Raw genomic sequence first — 17,419 nt, 5'->3', positions numbered from 1 at the left:
CTTAGTTTAATTATTTCCTTGTCTTGTTAGAAGTTCATTTCTAATTTTATTATTAGTACTTTTTGGTAATTTCATATCTATTTAGGGTTTTATAGTTTTAGTATTTATAGGGTTGTAAGCTATCAGGCTAAGGCATCTTTAAATATTGAATCTTTGAAATAAAATAAGTCTATGTTATTTTTTTCTCAATTTTCTTAGTGGATTTCAAGTTATGTTAGCTTAGTCGTGAACTAGCCAATCGATCCGTACTTCCGCACTGCGTCAGTAAGTCTCCTAATTATTATAAAACTACTAAACTCATCCTACATCATGACTCAATGTTGCAATCGATGGTGACTCAGTGAGTGCGATGGAGGAGACACTCCGAGTTGGGTACTTGTGTACTGCCAAGTCGAAAAACAAGACTAAAAAAATGACATAGTTTTATCATTTTCATTTTTTGTGTTATTCTCGACGGTGTCGTTTCAACATTTTACGGTTTAGGGTAAAGATCAAAACGACGCCGTTTAGAGTTCCAGTAGTCAATGACGGTCAAATGGATGGAAGAACCACTCATGACACAAAATCAAAACACAGGGGGTCTAATTCTTGTAAATTCAAAATGAGGGGATGCATGTAGAAATTACCACAACCACAGGGGGTGTCTGTGACATTTGACCTTCAAATAACATAATGAAAAATAAATAATCTTAATAGACTTAAAAGGAAAAACAAAAAATCTCTATAAGAAGCCAAACTTACTTAAATCAACATAATAGTTTATGTTGTTAATCTTAATTTATTTCATGCAAAATATCATATAATATAACTATTTTTTGTACGGATAGAACACATGAATTTAAGTCAATAAAAACACTAATTTCTTAGCTTTGTCATACGCAATGCGTTTGGATTAATATGTAGTATATCAAATGAATTTGGGCTTGTAGAATATATATTTCTTACTTTTTTTTTAGGAACCCAAATCCAAGTCAAAATTCGAGGAATTCTTATTCAAAAACCTGTAAGAAAAGCAGAAATAAGAACCGATTTGAATTGATAAAACCAATGAAAAAAAGAAGAAAGAGAGAATCAATTAACATACACACTGATATGCACATATTTTATCTCATTTTTGTGCATATTTCTTTATTCGTTCTTGGTATTTTGATGGAATTGGGTTGATATTACATGAATTTTTTGTGTTTTTATTACAATGTGAACTGTGGGTCACTGTGAGATAGATACAATTAAACTCATTATGCCATGTAGTTTCACTATCTCACGCACAAATAACCTACCAAGGGTGCTAACTGGGCTAGTCTTCCTAATAGGAAGGAAATGGACTTCGTCAATCGGTCAACTACTAACCAACCACAATTATATTTACAAAGGCATCTAGGTAATCCTGTCAAAAATTTATAATGACATGATCCCACTTCAACTCGGCAACTGAAAGTGGCTTTTGTTGGACCAAGATTTAGTGTCTAGGTCAACATTGTGTTTTTGATGATTGTGTGCCAAAATGTGTGTGAGCATAATTGACTTGAATATGTCTTAAAATGTGAAAAAGCATGTTTTGATGATTGTTCACCAAAATACATGTTGAATACGTGATCTTGAGTGTAAACTATGATTATATCTTAACTAAATGATTCATGTGTGAATTGTTTATGCTTATAAGGCTATATATGTTAAAAGTTTAATTATTTGATCATAACTAACCTATGTTTCAAGCATGAAGCACAAACGAGCTTACAAACATTTTTTGAGAATATTTCAGGTTAAGTCTAAATACTCTAATGAATATGTGAGTTATCCGGCGGTCCAAGAATGGTCTTGGAAGACCTAGGGCTTGCTAAGAAATTCCTAAGTACCCTTGAAAATCCACTAGATGCAAATTGGAGTAAATTTGGAAAATGTCATATTGGCAAGTGAGGTGGCCAAGCATGCTATATTTGTGTGGATGACATGGCTTCCTTGATTTCAGATCTAGCATGAATATGGAAGTAACCTTATTTCTTGCTCGTTTGTTTTCACATAAAATTTCCTTCTTCACTTTTTCTTAAGAGTAAATTAAGAGCTGATTATTTGATGATTTCCATACAACATAAGAAGGCTGAATCTGCAGAATAATGAAGAAGAAAATCAAAGGTTCTTTCCATACAAATCAAAGGGAGCTGATTTTGTCAAAAATGAAGAGAAATTCAAGAAATCATATTCGTCCCTTGTGAAGACAAATTGGAGCATTTCTTTCCTACTTTATGAAGACCAAGATTGAAGGCTTGTTTCCTAACTTGGAGAGTCAAACCGTAGCCAAATTGGAGAGCATTATGATATCTGATACATGGGAGGATTGAGAATACTTTTGCCAGGTAAATGAGAGATCACATTACCTTATTCTGAAGAGGAAATCGTGGAGATAACTTTGTGAATCAAATCAGAATCAAAGGGTTGACAAACTCTAGTCTCAACCATATATTATGGTCGTGCATCAAGAGAGACTAAGAAGAACACTTGTGCAAGCTATTGAGCCGTGAATCATCTCTATCAGTTCTCAATTATTTCATTCTTTTCAATTTGTTGCTGTAAACATTGAGAAAGAACCTGAGCCAAACACATGTAAAAACCCTTAATTGTGGAATACCATCCTTGTGAGGATCGTGAGAGTTTTGTGGTTTGTCTTGAAAACCACGTGTGTAAAAGTTAGGAGGGTGAACTTGTGAAAATCTCTGAGTTTCGGTGATGAACTCCGGAAAATCACCATTTCCATAGTGGATTGAACTCTTAAGCAAAGGTGCTTAGGGAGTGGACGTAGGAGGACTTGGTGAAGTCGACGAACCACTATAAATCACTGGTTGCATTTCTCTTAACCCTACTCTTTATATTTCTTTTATCGCACTATACTTGCTTGCTTGCCATCGTATACGTACTTGTCATAATTTTCCGATGTTCAATGCATTGAGTTCAAACTAACTTAAATCACTTCTAAGCATTCCATATTTAAGCTACATGTTTACATATTATTATTCAGAGTCTGTTCTGTAGTACACACTAATTGAATTATACCCGTGTGTTACTTAGTGTATCAAATATTTATAGAAGCGTCAAGATTACATGCTAGAGAGTATTCATTGATTTCTCATTTTGTATACATATATTTGTTTAGATTTATTTTGTCCATATATATATATACATTAGTTGTAATTAATTTATATTGACCGTGCACTCTTACTCATATATATATAATACTTGCAAATGCCATATTGACTTAAATATATCATATATCATTTTCCGTCATTATTTGTAATATATTTGTGCGTGCTGTGTTTTGTGCGACGACTTTACTAAAGAGGATTCCTAATAGGAATTTGGAGACACAATTCACCCCCCTTTTGTGTGACCTAGATCCTTTAGCTTTTACAATCCTCCCGGTCTCTAGTGTTCAATCTTAACTTGATGACAAGTATGACATTTCATTGCCACAAAATATGCTATATCAGCCTTCACGCCACTTCACCAATACTATCTCCTTATATCTTAGTACGTCTTATTAATCGAGAATAATAGGCCTCCCTATGAGGTCAATAGACAAAGTCTTCTTGGCTTGTACTACCAGTCTATAATTGACTCTTAACACTTCCGTCATCATCTAGAATCCAACCCTCCCAAAAAGTACTACAATCATCATCACGTGCATCGCATTTATGACCCTATTAACCAAAGCAATTAGATTTATCAAACTGCTAAAAAACACTCCACTACCCAAATCAAGCAACTATAGTATGTACTCATCAATATATGACATCTAGCATGCTCTGCTTTCGGATTGTAAAACTCACCACAATCATACAAAATCTATAGCACTCGGCTCGAGTGAGCTATGATACAAGTCTCTACAATGCAAGATTGTTGGTGCTGGACGAGCTATCGAGTGGTAAAGGGCCAAGTCTCTTGTCCCATATCGTTCAAGGGAAGATGTGAAGTATGATATATATAACATGCCAAACTTTCAGTAATCACATTATAAATACTTGTCATATATTATGAAATTTGTAATCACAGTACCTTTCAAAATTTTGGTATTCTGATTACGTGTAATATGATTCATATTATAATTGTGTTACATTGAAACCAAATGGAGACTTACCGTTTGGGAATTAAGGGAAATACGAATAAATTACACATCATCACTTGCAGTGTGCTGAGGCTCAGAACATACTTGTCATTACTCCATAACTAACAAGAGGTGAAAAAAGGAATACTGCCAAAGTGTAGGGGCTCCCTGAAAAACCAATAATGATAAATATCATCAGGCATGACACCAATAACTTGACATTATTTTTCTAATCAAAGACTTTTTCTATGCAAAAACTATTTTTAATTATGCAAAGACTATTTTTCACCATAATATCTAAAAACCTGCTCTCAAATCTCTAGTGGCAGGAAATGTATACACCTGATCAGAGCCAAAACAACCATTATAACTATCTTATTCATCATGTAGGGTGGAAGAAAATAAAACGTGAGTAAAGACAATAATGTCTTCAACATATGGAGACATTTTATATTCATCACAAAAATCACATCAAGGAAATGAGCACAACAGGTCTTCAATATGCTCGTCCATTAACCGACGTGGATGGTGATGGTTGGTGATAGCTACTGGCAATGTGGTGGTGAGGGTTCTGACTCTGGTTGACATTCAACGCATTAATTGATCTATTCCCTTCACAAAGAAGAAGCTTTCTAGGATGAACATCTCATAAATTAAGGAATGTTCTTACTCTCGCTTCTATTGACGGAATCTTTGAAATTAATTTTTGTTAAGTTTTTGTTGTTTCTAAGTAGATGGTCTTCTACCTCGCTTCTCTCCCTGATCATTTTCTCTCAATGTCTCACAACGAGATTGTTGCATTGGAGAGGGCATCTACTACTGCCGAGGCTAGGCACAAGCTTGAGGCCGAGGTGGAGTTGTTGAAACACGAGCGGGACACCAAGACAAGACACCTCATGGACAAACATATGAAGTCCAAGGCCGAGGTTACCAAGTTTCAAGGAATAGCGGAGGAGGCTGAGCATGAAGCTAATTAGGAGAAGGCTGCTCGGGCCTTTGGGGAAGGGCGCCAAAATGGTTTCTTGACTACTGTGGATCATTAGAAGCGGTCATCGAAGTACAACTATGCTATCCTACAAGAAGGATTCTTCACTTGGCGAACAACGTCTAAGAAGACAAAGAGGATGCTCATTGAAGCCGGAATGGATCCCAACATTCTTAATGACATATGTCCTACTTTGGAAAGAAAGGATGAGCTTGGGAAGTTCAAGGAAGATATTCTGGAGTAGTATCAGCTAGCTAAGGAGAGGATTATAGCTGCTATTGAGGAGGACTCTGAGGCAAAAAAATGATGATAACTTTTAAGATTTAACTCATCGAGTGGAGGCTAACCCACCTACAGCTCGCTCTCCATTCTCCTTTTCGATCCTTATTTTAGTGAGAGTGAAGACATCAATTCTCCAGCTCCTGTGGAATAAGCTTATCATGCGGCCTTAACCCCGACGGGGATCGTGGCCATGAGAATATCGATGAGTGAAGTCTCATTGTATATTGGACAATTCTTTTATCCATTCTTGCACTTGAACTATTTTTTTTATTCATTTATGACTTTTCTTCGCTTTAATTTTCATCGTACGTGTTTGTGCCGAGGTGAGTCTTCGGGGATCCAAGCATCTCTTTGCTTCTTGATATATCCCTTCCATGATCTTCTAGGCCACTTCTACACAAAAAATTTTCTATGTTAGTGTTTTTTGAGCTTGGTCTCTTTTGAACACCAAACAGTTGGTTGCAGTCATTGAGCTGCATTTTCTGGGATAGACGAGCTTAATTTGTTTTGCTAAGTCTATCCTTGTTTTGGCCTTCTCGTCAGCTCATTACCAAACTTGCATGTTCAGCCACATTTTTAGTTGGGAGTTCTAGTTTTATGCTGAGCTTCTTTGCTTGGAATTTTCACTTAGAATTTCCTTGAATTTTTAAACGTCTGCTGAGGAGGACTCTTGATCTCGTTTGTGTAAAGCTTTTGTTCGGCCATTGTCACTGAAATTTATTTTGAGTGTTTTGTCGAGGAGGGCATTTTCACTAAGAATTTTTCTCTAAGTATTAATATTTGACAAGAGCATTATTCTCCTTTAGTCATGTAGCTTTACTACTGGTATAAACGGGAGATTTTTCTTCTCTTTTTTTGTTGTCATGTCGAGCTTGATGATCCGACATTGTTCAATCTGGAGGGCTTCTCAATAGTATTTCCTCAAATAACTCATTCAGTGATTCAAAATCTCAAACTTTATTAATTCTTGGAAAAATAAGTACATATGGATATTGCTCCTTGGCAATTATACATAGCATTGTGAAACTTGTCAATATTCTAGGATTTCCTCTCCTAAGGGTTGTATGGGTCTTCCAAATTGTAAGTGCCTTCCTTTAACACTTCTATTACCCAGAAAGTACCTTCCCATGTCTCTCTAAGTTTTTCGGGTGCTTTCCCATTGACTCTGAATTCCTTAGAACCAAGTCTTCCATTGAGAATTTTATCTCCTTCGCTTGTTGGTTGTAATACAGAGCAGTTCTATGCTTGTATGTTGTTGTCATGATTTTTTATTCTTCCATTATTTCCTCCAATAGGTCAAGGTTGTTCAGGAGTAGCTCTTTGTTCTCTAGCTCAGAATAAGTGATGGTCCATTGAGTGGGGACACCAATTTCCACAGGAACTACTACTTTGCTGCCGAAAGCAATGGTGAAAAGGTTTTCCCTTATCAAGGTCAAAGGAGTAGTGCGGTATGACCAAAGCACACATGGAAATTACTCCATCAGAGTATTTTTACCTTGTCTAGTTCGATCTTCAGCCTTGGAGGATGGTGCGATTTTTCACCTCAGCTTGTCCATTTAAGTAAGGATGGGCAACCGAGGTTATCCTTAGATCGATGTCCAAGTACTCATAGAACTTCATCATTATGTTCACATATTGTCTCCCATTGCTAACAATGAGAGCTCTTGGCAATCCGTTTCTGTTGATGATGATCCACTAGATGAAATCCATGACTTTGTTTTTTGTGATGGTAGCCAACGATTCCACCTTTACCGACTTGAAGGGGTAATGCGCTACCACTATCAGGAATTTCCTTTGCGCTGTTACCTGGGGAAAGGGTCCAAGGAGGTCAAATCTCCATTGAGTAAAAGGGTCAGGTTTTGAATTGGAATCATCTTAGTAGAATGGAGGTGAAGTGTATTGGAGTGCCTCTGGGATCTATTACACTTCTGGATGAGTGACTTCGCATCTTGCTTCATGGTTGGCCAGTATTACTTTGTGAGTAAGGCCATTCCTCCCATGTGACTTTTACAGATCCCTTCATGGACTACTAGAAAGACATAGTCAGACTCTCGAGGTGTTAGGAACCTTAGGTATGAGAGTGTGAATGACCTCCTATAAGGCACTCCTTGGATGAGGAAGTATCTTGTAGTCCTTTTGTGGATACTCTTCATCAAGTTCTTGTCCTCGAGAAGTTTGCCTTGCTTAGAGCATTTTGATGCTCGGAGTTTTTCCTCAGGGGATTGCTTTCCCTTGAGGCAGTGTTCTTTGTACGATAACCTCTAGGCCTAACCATTGTGAATTGAAATTTTTCTTCTCTTCCTACAGACAACGTCAATTTGATGATATAAAAAAATAGGATCTTCTTATGACATATCAGGTGGTTAGACTACTATCAGAGGTTGATTGTTTGGCTACCTACACAAGAGAAAATGTAAGCTTTGGGAGCGTCAAGTATGTTCTCGAGAGGGACCACTCCGATACTCAAGTTAGTTCATGATGTATCTAATGGAGAGTGCTCAGAGCTATATCTCTCTCTCTCTCTCTCTCTCCCCTTCTCAAAACTATTAGTTTGTAAGGGTCAAAATTAGGATCACTTACCTAGAGTGGGAGTTCATCTGTTGCATAAGTTGGAGAGTTCTAATTATGGTAGTAGTGTATCTTCTTCTTCCTAGTCTTTAGGAGGATTTTTTTGGATGACAGATCTTATTAATATTCATTTTCTAATTGGAGTCAGACTCTTTTAGGACTCTAATTTTCCTCTGGTGTTCAGACACCTAGGGTTGCCGAGGTGCATCCTCAATTTGTTATCAAGGTGTCTCCTCAGTTGATATGATCTTATGTCCTCATTTAAGAATTGAGGTGTCTTCTCAGTACCAAGGTCATGTTCTCAGCTATTTAACACATATCCTCGAATATAAGCTCGGTAGGCTTGTCCTCAGAATCTATTCTAGAAGCCACGTGTTAACATTTTATTGGGAGGATCATTTTGCTATTATCAAATCCTTTGTTGAAAATAAGTTTGGAGTCAACCATGAGATTTCTTCTTCTTTTCCAACTCAATCCATTCTAAAGCAACACTCTCAATTGATTCTTTTGTATAAATTTTCTTATCATCCTCCCATTAAACCATGGATTGAATGACTACTATGACCTAAATCTATTAACAAGCAACAAACAAACAGAACCTCGACCAACAAAACTGTGAGAATATTGTAGAGCTATTGAAGTTATCGTGCATATATTGATTCTTACCTTTTTTGAACACTAAGCCAATAGGAGGAGTGCACGGCAAGCGATCATGTGGTGGAATCATCACTTACCTAGGACTGTCTAGGTCGTAAATTTAGTATTAAACTAGATTCAACAACTTCACAGCACAAAAACCTAGATTCAAACAAGAAAACCACTTTCATATCTCAATAGAAGTGGAGTATAGATGAGAGAAAGCTTTATTGTTTGTATTCTCTCATCTTAACTGCTACTAAGTTTATAATAATTTGAATATTTTACTTTATAGCGCCAAAATCGTTCACTAGTGTTTGATTTCAAATTAATCTCATCTCTATTCGCTCCTACAACACCTGTGATGATTGCTCATGTAAGTGAACTAGTCATGCCTATGACATACCTTTAATGTTGTATAAATAATTTCACAAATCTAAATCACAAAGTGATAAAATGAATAACCATATCTATAAATAATTATCGGATGCAAGACTTTGTGAAAAAATAATGGTCTACAAAAAAATCACATCCTATATAATCTAAGGGATCAAACGTGTACAAGAAAAGAATCCCTAGTTATATAGGTTTAGTCAATGGATCGGCCACCATTTGACTCATAGAGAAGTGTTTTAAGACCACATCTTTTTGTGTAATCATATATATCTTTCATAGTGATACTTCAACTGTATATGTTTAGTTTTTTAATGGTGTTTAGTTTTTTAATGGTATTTAGAATCTTTAGCATATGCTAGTGTAGTCATACCTCCATTAAGCAAAAAGACATATCTTGAAGTTGATTTGCAATCGTCTACATCTCTTCCCCAATCTGCATCAAAGTATCCAACTAATGACAACTCTTTTCCTCGATAAACTAGTACATAATACATTTTTCTTTTCAAGTACTATAGTATCCTTTGATTGCTTTCCAATGCTCAACCCCAGGATTCGATTGAAATTGGCTTATTAGCCCAATGGCATAGCTGATATCTAGTCGAGACATAAGCGTACATCAGACTTCCAACATTAGACATTTTACCCTTTTTTTTTTGGAGTCTTGGGACCCATATTTTGACTAAAACTTATATTCCTTTCACAAGGAGTATCTGTGGGTTTATAATCATGCATATAGAATCGTTCCAATACCTTTTATATGTAAGTATCTTGAGATAAACTCAAAAGTCATTTCAAACTATCCCTTTAGAATTTTTACTCCTAGTACAAAATTGGTCTCACCCATATCTTTCTTTTCAAAGTTTGATGCCAACCATATTTTGATGGTTGTAATCAACTTATTATTCCAAGCCAATAAGATGTCCTCAACATATAAAGACAAGATCACCAAACTATTCTTGAATATTTTAACACATACACAATGATCCGCATCCATCATTGTAAACCCATTTTTTAAGATAACTCGATGAAATTTGAGATTTCATTGCCTAGATGCTTGTTTTAGGCCATAGATGAATCATTTGAGCTTACATACTTTACGCTTATGGCCCTTAACATCAAAATCAATAGGTTGATGTATATAGATATCCTCATCTAGTTCTCCATTTAGAAATGTTATTTTTACATCCATTTGGTACAAATCCAAATCCAAATCCAAATCCAAACGTTCGACTATAAGTATGATAAGGTGAATCAAAGCAATTCTCACCAATGGTTAAAAGGTTTCTTCTTAATTGATTCCCCATTTTTAGTGTAGCCTTTGGCCACTAATCTACCCATATACTGATTTATGTTTACATCATTCGTACACTTGATTTTGAGAGTCTATCCTTCAATATTAAATCGATGACGGAGAATGTGTTCACTCATAGTCCTTCGAGGTTGAAATTTAACTTAATTTGCTCCTCTTGAGCATTTTTAATTAAAACATCGCTCCTTTTGTTCCCAAGAAATTAAGATACATTCTTAATATCCTCAATTGGGCTACTGTAAACATCATTTTTGATATTTTCAATTTCATAAAACTTGAAATCTTTATAACCTCTCCTCTTTTAGGCCATTTATTCTTAAAAAATGTGATATTTCGTGACTCGACGTTTGTCCCCCCACTTTCTTCATCTTCTCAAATGAAGACATATCCTTTGGAATTCTCATTGTATCTTATAAATTTAAAATTTTTCTCCCAACTTTTCATATCTGAAAATAGGAGTATGAATGTAGACAGCCACTTCCAATAGTCTTAAATGCCCCAATTTGGGCTTTTCATTGATCCATAATTCAAAAGTGGTTGACGTGACAAATTTCGATGGTTGTAAAGCCTTCTTTAGCTAGATGATTAGTGGACATTGGACTTCAAGTTACATTTATAGGCTCTGTTTGATAGATAAATTTTTCAGTAGTGTATACTGTAGATAATAAATGATAGCAGATATGACTCCTAAAATGCTGCTATGTGTTTGGTGTTATTTTTGCTGTTAGCATATATGGTGTTATAATTGTTGTGTAAACTACGTGCAGAGGTATTATGTATTTAAGTTTTAACATATTTAAAGAGCGGCAGAGTGTTGGGTCTAAATTAACCTTACTAGCAAGTGTACTAGTCGGCGACTACAGCACAATGATGAGCAAGGGTCGAATCCACAGAGACGGTGTTATATCTAATCCAAATGTATATTTGTATGTACGTATGGACAATGCAAACAAAAGTAAAGTTCAACTCAAGATTGTTTGGTTGGGTAATTAAACTAAGACAAGCAAATAGCAAAGTGTTTTTGGTATTTTCTTAGAATAAAGATGCAACTAATGCAAGTGAGATGAATGAGATGAACACCAAGGCTTTGGAATCCCCCTTGGGAAATGACTTGCAATGACACAAATTCACACACATATTTGCTAATTCGGGCATAACGAATCCGTACCTAAGTCGGTTTTAGCGCACTTAAGCCAAATCTCCCTAAAATCGATTACTAGCCATCTTATTGGTCTAGGTCGGATATTCCTAAATACATTCTAGCCATCTTATTGGTCTAAACATGCATAGGAATTCATGGAGTTCTATGGAGATTAGAATTCATACAAATTGTCACCTAATTAAAGGGAGACACATTCCTAATCAAATGTTTCAAGAAGCATAATCTACTTGACATATTATTGTCTAAGCAAATTCTCCAAACAATTTCATCCAAAAACCTAAAGTGTTGGCCAAACACTACAAGCATGAAGAAATTGCAATCAAACATAGAAATACAAGATTTATACCCAAATCAACTCATATATATGTAAATCAAGTCATAAACAAAGTCATCAAACCCAAGGCTTCAACCTAGCCTTGGCACAAGAGATTTAGTTACACATAATGAGAGAAAAACACAAAAGGAGAGATGAGAAAATCATGAATAAACCCAATTAGTTGAGTAGATCCAAGTTGAGCTGAAGAATCTCTCCTCCTAGCTCCAAGAGTCGCCTTCCCCCTCTGGTTTCACTCTTCAGAAACTCAGTTCTAGGTCTAAAAGTCTCGTGCGGCTCGGCAAGTTCGCGAATTAAAACATCCCAAAAAACTGTCTTGTGCGCCTAGGCGCGTTGTATTCACGCCTAGGCGCACCACGCCTAGGCGCACGCCTAGGCGCAATCCTAGGCGTGCACAACTTCAAATTCACGCCCCAACTCGCTGGACTGGGCGTGCACAAGTGATACTGGGCGTGCACAAATATTGCGCCTAGGCGTGGAATGATTCCAAAATCTCCATACGACGTCCGATTTGCACGATTTTAGCGTCTACGGAAAGCTTGAGATGTCTAGTTTCCAATGCCTTTTATTTCGCTTGATTCCGATAACGTGACAAAAAGTTATAAGTATTTGAACACACGAAGGTCGGTGGACATTTTCTTCAGTTCAGCCCTTTTTTCATCACTTTTCATCCAAACCGCAATCAACCTATCAAAAAATACAAATCAAAACATAAATACACTCATTATTTATTTAAATGAAGCTTAAGAGGGGGAGATTCCTACCAAAAACAATAGGTATTATCACACCTATCACAGAGCCAGGAATTGATAATGGGGTGGGCTAACGCATTTTGGTTTGTTTGAGAAATTTCTATAGGGGTTCGGGGGGCAACACTCCATAAATTTTTATAGTGCTATTTTACAACAATACAACTTATTAAAATGATATTATGGATGAAAATTCATCTTAATGTTTGGTATTATAAAGTAACCCAATAGTTTAACATAAATACATATTGAAATTGATGAAAATTAATTAAAGACCATATAAGATAACTAGAACACGTAAGTATTGTTATGTATTATTATTTAATATAAATAATAATAGAATATGTATCATTCATTACTATTAGGTAATAAAACATCATAGTCTAAAGATACAAACATATATATATATATAGTGTATATATAAGTATATATGTATATATATATAGTAATGTATATATGTAGTATATATATGTGTATATATATATATATGCTATATATATATGTTGTAGGATATATATATAGTATATATATATGTGTACATATAATGCTATATATATATTTAGTATTGGGGTGTGGGGGTTAAGGACTACAGCCTAGTGTAGTCCCCCTCCCTCCACCCCTGTATTTAAATAAATAGCAAAATACATTATAAATAATTTATAAAACTAATTATAGCATTATTAAATAAATAAATAAGATTTAAAATATGGTTATATATATTTGAATGGTAAAATAATTTCATACATATTTCTTAAAACATAAACTAAGATATGTTTTTTAATGCATAAATTCATACATATAATTTAACTAATTCATACATATTTCATAACATTTTTTATTCTGTCTAATAAATTAACACAAATATCCCTTACGAATATTACTAATTTATGAACAAAAGTAATCATATTGCGCTCGATAGTTGATTTGCAAACATGTCATAAAACTGAGTCATATTAGCATTGTCAATGACCAAATAGTCATCAACTCCATCATCCATAGCTTCACAAAAGGGGTCGGGCACCGAAGCATCTCCCACAATTGACATTCTGCCAATGTCATTAAAATTAATGTCTATAACAACATGTAAGCATATAAATTGGTGAAGTGTCATGCATGTTAACACAATCATGTACCTTTATATCATAGAAAGTCATTGCATTCAAGATCTGTCATTTCTTTTTTGTAACCCCAAATGTCCTTTCGATGACATTTCTAAGTCGAGCATGGGCCTTATTGAATACTTCACGGGGTCCTAATGCGTGTGCTCCATTATGAAATACATCAACATGATACCTCTCTCCCTTGTATGGTGCGAACGTAACTATCATGGGCAGAGCCGTCCCATCCAACCGATACATATGTGTACATCATATCAAAGTCACACACTGCTAAAACATTTTGGGTTGTAACTCCTTTTCTCCCAATATATCTTTGTCTATTCTCTGGCCCGAATACAATCCTTGAAACATATACGATAAGAAATTTTGGAATGCTCTCGTATATACCTAGGAGTTTCATGTAATGCATTACCCCTAGGTTAGATAATAATGCAGAACAGTGCAGGATTTTCCACATCAAGATTCATGTTCACAAGGGCCTTAACAGAAACATCATATGATGGATCAATAGGAATCTATGATTGCACTAGTATCACTGCCTGAACAGGGTTGCACAATTGGGACAGGCTGCACAGGTTCAACTTTCTTCACATCATAATTTTCATGTTTCGTTGCGTAATAAAAGAATTGTTTCTCATAAGTAAAGTGCAATTGTTGACACAACTTATCAAACCAAGGATCTTTAGCTCTTCTGTGGCTTTCTTCATCTTCCTGCTTCCTCCATTGTTGGTAGAACCAGGGGTGGGAACGCTTGTCTTGATAGGTGAAGAACTAGTGGAGAACTCACCAACCAATTTGTCATAATTTGAGTCTACGGAACTTGGGAGTGTAGCAATCAACTCCAAATGATTGGATGAAATCATTATCCGATACCATTGCTACCATTACTAAAGAAACATTGTTATCACCAGTGAGAGAGCTTCCACCCCCCCTCCACAACTTATCTTTCTCCCCAAGTAGAGGGAAGCCTCCATTCTTAAACTTCTTGAAGTTAATATTCTCCTGCACAATAGAAGTAGCATATGAGTGCTTGTATACATACTTGAATATTGACACTTTACTATACAAATCATGTAACATTGATGACAAAAAAATTTACCTAAATTCTAGCTGCCCACCAATCATCAGTGGCCTCAACTTTGTCAGTTTCAAAATTGATCCCCAAACTTATCTCAACAATCATAAGCCTATTGAACGACTACCAATTTTGTTCATGTTGTCATGCTTTGTTTTCAATTTTTGTGGGGTATAATTTTTACCACTACCTTTGTTGAATTCTTCAGCTACCTTATCCCACTTCAATAGCCTAACATTTTTCTTCTTCCACTCATACAACATATCTAGAAAAACCTTGGTGGTTTGACTATCTCATTTAAACTTGTCATCTCCCTCTATCAAACTTTCCTTTCCTTTCCTATCCTAGTAATCTCCTAAACTAGTCAAAACATAATAATGTTACAGTCAAAACAATATTCCCAAGCATACATAATGAGGAAGATCACATAAAAACTCACATTGGGGATAGATCAAGAAACAAATGGCAACAGTGAGAGGAGAGCACCATATAACAATCGGTTAATTCATGAAAATGAGATATAATCGTAATTGAAACCAGCAAACGCATCTAAAATGAGATAGTCAAACCAACAGACGTATATAAATTGTAATTGAAACCAACGAACACATATAAACCTCTCGTTCTGTATAGATATCCATATTCTGATACCAATATGTGGTAGGTATAAATCAACAAAACAACAAATGCATAAAAATACATATGATTTATAAAATCGAAACCTTACTACATCAAAGCAAAGAATGAAGCGAGAAGACTGCCAACTGATTTTCCTACGCAATCAATATGTATAGACTAAAAATGAACAATATCAAAATCGGAATATAGCAATTTACTGGATTACATGTAGTTGGCTAACAAGTCCTAATCGACAACAAATGTTAGGCTTAAAACCAGAATATGCCCTAATCGAGAACAGATAAATAAGATTGTGTTGAATAGGAGAGACTCTTATCAGTGTGTGAAGCAATCAATTGGAGAAGCTTTAGAGGAGATTGGTACCGTTGGTGGACATCATGTTACACAACTTTAAAGGAGAGGTTGCGCCGCACCGTCGGAGAAGGGGAATTTTTTTCACAAATAAAGCTTCGCGTGAAAAACTAGAGAGTCAAATGGCCTCTAGTATACCAATTATTTAGAGCAACTTGGAGGGTAAAGTAGTAAATGGAATTTGAAATGGTCTCCAAATGGTTGAAATCAGAACAATTCCAAATTGAGTCAAAAATTGTCATGAAATTGCTTGGGAATTCGGGACTGAAAATTGATGTTTGTTGCATGAGAACCATATATGGTTCTAGAGCCATATATTGTGGTGATATATGGTTCACCAAACGGGCTGATAGTGTCTCCATCTCATTGCAATTGTTTTCTCCACTCAATAGTTATAGCAATCATCATAGTAGAATTTTCCCTGAAAGTTATAATAAGGTAACCAATAAAGGCATTCAACAATCTATATATTAATTGAACACGGAAAACTTTCAACAGATCAACTACATTTATGTTAACAACCAACACAAAGCAAGTGAATCAAGATTGATGATCTGGGTGTGTGTTGACTATTGAGTGGTGTTTAGAGAACCAAATAAGTCTGAACACAATGTGAGACAAGCAAATAGTGTTCATCTATACCCAATAAGATAAATTGAAAAGAACCCACAAAAGAATTGCATTCATCTATATCATAATCAATCTCCACTTGCATTTTTCAGCATGTAAATCAAAAGAAATAAAATTGTTGATCAAACAAATATTTATGTCCAATAATCAGGTATACAAAGAATGGGCTAGTATTACATTTTCATAGGGTATACAAATATTTATGTCCACTTAGTAATAACTTTTTACATGTTAATCTTACCCAAAATAAATATATACCACAGAGTTGCCAATCTAAAAAAAAGAAAACCAGAATTACAAAGTTCAAAATGTACTTTCAAAAGCCAAAGAGAAAAGTACATCCTGGATAGAACATTCCCACCATTGATCCTTTATCCCTCTCAATAAATCCCTCTCTAATCCTTCAAAGTTATTTAAATTAGAGAAATATATGTGGCTCATCTACATGTTCGTAATGAATAAAACAAATCAAACATCAAACATTTAAATTTATACCAATGATTTCGACGATGCCCTCTACTTTCACTTCATTTGTGACATCTGTTTCAAATTGCACTTGAGAATCTCCATTTTCTTCAACTTGCACACCATTATTGTTTATAGATGCTTGACCATGTTGTTTAGCATCTTTTTCAGATAAAATAGCAACTTGGCGTCTCCCTCTTGTTCTTGTCGTTTATGCTGGCTACATAACAAAGAAAAACCCTAAATTACATTTTAAATACTGTAAAATTACACAAGTCCATAATATAAACCATGTTAAATGACATGACTAACATGACATACCTTCGTAAATGTTATTCATCACACTAAAAGAAGAAAACATAATGACAATATTAGTTACAACATTCAAGTAGTTACAATTCATCTCCATTTTTATGTTCACCACTAGAATTATTTAGAACAATAATAGAAAGTTCATTAAGTGTTTCTCCATTCACATCAACCCTAACGATCTCGATTCCATCATTATCTTGAAAAATATTTTCCATATTTTGAGCGTGATATGAATCATTCTCACTGTACGTCTTTACCTCATTTTGTGAATCTATGTTAGCCATGTCAAATAACTGAATAAGTCCCTAGGTT

The 17,419-nt window shown here is 35.2% G+C and overlaps 1 long non-coding RNA gene across 2 annotated transcripts; it reads right to left on the bottom strand.

Moving 5' to 3' along the window:
* Positions 1-13,425: 13,425 nt before the first annotated feature.
* On the bottom strand, positions 13,426-15,896 carry LOC119984652. 2 transcript variants are annotated; one of them, XR_005464945.1, is made up of 3 exons: positions 15,713-15,895; positions 13,651-14,637; positions 13,426-13,563 (listed from the first exon to the last, which is right to left on the bottom strand). It is a non-coding gene; the product is annotated as an uncharacterized LOC119984652 (long non-coding RNA). The 2 variants fall into 2 exon arrangements; XR_005464946.1 differs by lacking the exon at positions 13,426-13,563 and having other exon boundaries at positions 14,063-14,637; positions 15,713-15,896.
* Positions 15,897-17,419: the final 1,523 nt, after the last annotated feature.

The sequence above is a fragment of the Tripterygium wilfordii genome, chromosome 18, assembly GCF_013401445.1.
Source record: "Tripterygium wilfordii isolate XIE 37 chromosome 18, ASM1340144v1, whole genome shotgun sequence".
NCBI lineage: Eukaryota > Viridiplantae > Streptophyta > Magnoliopsida > Celastrales > Celastraceae > Tripterygium > Tripterygium wilfordii.
Note: the sequence above shows the minus strand (reverse complement) of the source record. Positions and strands in the feature narration are given on the sequence as shown.